This window comes from Chenopodium album, chromosome 2, assembly GCF_948465745.1.
Source record: "Chenopodium album chromosome 2, dcCheAlbu1.1, whole genome shotgun sequence".
NCBI lineage: Eukaryota > Viridiplantae > Streptophyta > Magnoliopsida > Caryophyllales > Amaranthaceae > Chenopodium > Chenopodium album.
In genome coordinates this window covers 30,292,743-30,296,974 of record NC_137835.1, presented here as the reverse complement: position 1 = coordinate 30,296,974, position 4,232 = coordinate 30,292,743, and the positions used below count along the sequence as shown (strand labels likewise).

General features: G+C 33.1%; 1 long non-coding RNA gene across 6 annotated transcripts; it reads right to left on the bottom strand.

The window, feature by feature from the left end:
• Positions 1-1,302: 1,302 nt before the first annotated feature.
• LOC145584938 (uncharacterized) lies at positions 1,303-3,378 on the bottom strand. 6 transcript variants are annotated; one of them, XR_014100462.1, is made up of 4 exons: positions 3,209-3,378; positions 2,486-2,555; positions 2,202-2,391; positions 1,303-1,712 (listed from the first exon to the last, which is right to left on the bottom strand). It is a non-coding gene; the product is annotated as an uncharacterized LOC145584938 (long non-coding RNA). The 6 variants fall into 6 exon arrangements; XR_014100460.1 differs by having other exon boundaries at positions 2,486-2,538; XR_014100468.1 differs by having other exon boundaries at positions 2,202-2,324; positions 2,486-2,538.
• Between the last annotated feature and the right edge of the window lie 854 nt (positions 3,379-4,232).

Here is a 4,232-nt window from a genome sequence, read left to right as displayed (position 1 = left end):
TGCATGTATGAGCACGTTTAAGGCCTAATTAGTAATCGGACAAGGATCTAAGTTTACTTGGTCTCAAATATGATTTTTGACTTACTTCATATTACATTTCGTAGTTCATAAACACTTTAACTTTGATCTAACATGAAGAACGGATTTTTGTAACATCGTCGCACTTCCTTTTGGGACAAGAGGCCAAAAGTAGGTGTCTTCACATAGCCCAAGGCCGGTTAGAGTAATCAAAACGGTGATTACGGGCTCGACATATATGATATTGGGGCATTTGGACCAAGTATTCAAGACCCAAAGAGGAAATTCGGATTGGGCCGAAGGATCGGAGCCCAATCAAGAGTCCAAGATAAACCAAGTGCTTCGCCCGGCCAATTTGGTCTCGCTCGAAGGCGCGCCCAACCGGGCAGGGAAAAAGAAGAATGAAGCAGCCCTTCGCCCGAGCTTGTGCCCGGCAGGGCGCGAGAGATGCACCTGATGGAATAAGGTGGGACCGATCAGGCGGTGCCTCGCCCGATCGGGCGCGTGTTTTGGAGAGCTTTTTTCCGGCAATTTTTACTTAGTTTCTAATTAGGATTTTAGGAGTTTAGTATAAATACGTTTTAAGTCATTTTGATATGATTATTCTCTTCTCCTAGACTTTCTCTCTCTACTTAGTATTATTTTCTCTCTCTATAAATCTATACTTTATTCTTGATTCAACTCTTTATTGACGTTAATTTCGGTAACGATTTCTGCTTTATTAATTTCAGTAATTTTCACTAGTAGAAAAAATGCTATTTGTAACCGGTGAAATTGACTTTTTGTAATTGGCATTGTTGGTTGCGAATGCCACCGTTACAACTAGTGAAAACTATTTGTAACTGGCTAATGTTAGTTACTAATAATGTACTATTCGTAACTAGCCTAAACTAACGCCAGTTACTACTAGTCTATTTTCCAAGCTAGAAAACATACTATTTGTAATTAGCCTTAGGTTACGTCGGTTACGAATAGGTTATTATTTGTAACTTGCATAGTCTAACGCCAGTTACAAATAGTATTTTTTATTTTAAAAAAAATCTATTAGTAACTAGCACTAGATTATGCCAGTTACTAATAAATGTATTTTTTTTAATAAATATTTGATTCAAATACAACAAGCTTGGTAGTATACCATACCGAACGACCCTTTGTCAAATGTGGTAAAACCTGTTACAATTCAACTAACATAACACGTACTCCAAATAATTCCCTGTAACTAGACTTCACCTACAACATACAATACACCAAAATAAACTATACTTTCAACAAAACAATTAAAACTTGAAAAAAAATAAAATTATTAATTTAAAATTTAGGAATGTAATAACAATAACCAGTAGGTAAAATAAAAGTAGATATACAGAAATGTGTTATGGAGTATATTGTTTTATTAAGCTATATGCGAATACTCATAACATCAACAAGAAAGCTAGCTTAGTCTTTCAACTAAAAAATTAAGTCTAAATAATTGAGACAAACTATGATCGAATCATATTCATCTCGATAAACAAACTTCATCCAGTTAGGTGAGGGGAAAGCACTCCATCACTTGATGTCTAAATATGGTATAAGAAATAACCTCCCAGTTGACTTAGTGAAGCTACAAGTTTGTTGTGCAAAGTAATTTCCTTAGTAGGGAAGCCTATTGACGAGATCTTGTTGACCAAATGTTGAGTTGCGAGAAAAAGGTCCTGGCACAAAGAACATAATGAAATGAAAAACATTCAGCATAGGGAAAAAGTAATAAGATGATTAGCAGTAGCACACCTTAAGATAGTTGCGGGGATTAAGATCGACATCTAGAGGCATTAAGAAGGTTGTGTTGAAAGGGGTACATAAGTTTGGTATAAGGTCCCTTGCAGTAGTTCCATCAAGGGTATGTATTGGACAAGTTGGTAGACTATTAAGAGCATTCCGCAAATAAGAAGCTAGAGTTATAAAGTGAGGAGATGAGACGGATTATGGTTGTGAAATGAAGTATAACCTGGTGCATGACATCTAATATCTTGGTATTAATAGGTGGCCTCAATATGCCCCTGATGTAAAATTTATAGCATTAGATTCAAGAGTTGTAATGTAAGTGGTAGTAAGTAAAACTTATAGCATTAGATTTGAGAGTTGTAATGCTAGTAAAACTTATAGTATTATTATATACTTTTACAATACTTGTAGCTAACTACCTTTAGGAGAATAGGGGTGAACGAGGCCTCCGGCAACTCCAGAAGCGCCACCAGCAATGCCAACATCATAAAAAAGGCCAACTTGCACTTTCAACTCCGCACATGATTTACATTAAGTAAGCCCTGTTCTTGACAAAGTAGAAATTGATGTTTCTCACAAACTGATACATCACACAGCTTTGGCATATTCCTTTTTTTTTTTGTAGAAAACAGGAAATACAAGCATGAGATTATAAACAGGAAATACATGAGATTATTATAATTATATGCAAAGATTAACTCACAAACTGAATTATATATGATCTTCATAGTCTGAGAAACATGTTGCCCTCAATATCTGCCACCATGTAGCACCTAATTTACTCATTATAATAAGCATTAAAAAAAACTTGAACTCGCAGCACAACTTGGAACAAAATCGCACACAAACAGCAATAACTATTAACCCGGACGAAAACTGACACAGTTGCGAAAAACAGTCCAGTTTAATAGCAAAAGAACTCGAAAAAATCTGAAATTTTGTAGGCAAAAAGTAGACAAAATTTCACCCAATTTAAAAAAAAATCACTTAAAAAGACCTCGTAACGAAGGAGAACGAGCCTTCTGAAGTTAACCAAGCAAACTGATCCTCCGAGAACAAGTGCGACTAATCAATAACTTTAAGGAGTTACGAATGCAATAAAATATCAAAATTTAAACCCTGAGATTTTAATCCCATGAATTTTAGACACAACAATTTTGCCAATCTTATTAATAATTCATCATCTAAACCCAACCTCAATTTTCAATTCACAACTCTCATTTTCTTGAAATTAACATCAACCAAAACATCAATTAAACAATCGAACGAAAATTTTACGATAATACATAAAATTAAATGAACAATATCACATAATTATTATCAGCAAACAAGATTCAATTAAAAATAGATTCAATTAAAACATTAGGGCTATTATTGAATTAAGAAAGGTAAAATTACAAGAACCCTAATTCGAAAAATTACATACCTTTAAACCTCGATCTAGAACCACTTTTTCTGTACCCAAATTCGAAAAAAAAAAAATCTGATTGAAGAAGTTACGGAAGAAGTAAGAGGAAGAAGTGGTAGAAGAAAAACTGTAGGAGGAACAAGCCGCGCAAGAAGTCGGAGCCAAAGGGGAAAAAAAAATCAAGTCCTTACTTCATATATATGACATTGTATTTGTAACTGGTCTTTGACTCTTTGTAGTCAGTTACAAAATATTCGGTCAAAATTTCTTTGACTTAATATTTGTAACTGGCGTTTGTAATGTAGTTACAAAATTTTTGGTCAAAGTTTCTTTGACTTAATATTACTTTTCAAAAAAAAAATTTAATGAAAAATTAATAAAATTAAGAGAAAGTATAAAACTAGAAACTTTCCTTCAAAAAAAAAAAGTAAACTAGAAACTTAATATTTGTTGGTTTAAAAAAACAAAAATTATTGTTAGACTTATTATTTATAACCAGCGTTTGTAAGCTAGTTACAAAATTTTTACTTTGACTTATTATTTGTAACTGGCGTTTGTAAGCTAGTTACAAATGTTTTGGTCAACTTTTCTTTGACTTGTTATTTGTAACTGGCGTTTCTAAGCTAGTTACAAATGTTTTGGTCAACTTTTTTTGACTTAAAATTTGTAACTGGCGTTTATAAGCTAATTACAAACGCTTTGGTCAAACTTTCTTTGACTAAGTATTTGTAACTGGCGTTTGTAAGCTAGTTACAAGTTTTTCAGTCAAATTTTTTGTGATTGAACATTTGTAACTGACATTTATTTAGTCAGTTACTAATAAAATTTCAAATAATGATACACCACATATTAGTAACTGACATTTACTACGTTGGTTACTAATGTCATGGAATTTGTAATTGGCATTATCTTAGTCGGTTACTACTGATGCTTCTGTAACTAGCATAATATACGCCAGTTACTAATAGGGCGTTACAAATAGCATTTTTTCTACTAGTGTTTATTTCTTTTATTCATCATGTCTCCTTTAATTGCTTTGTTT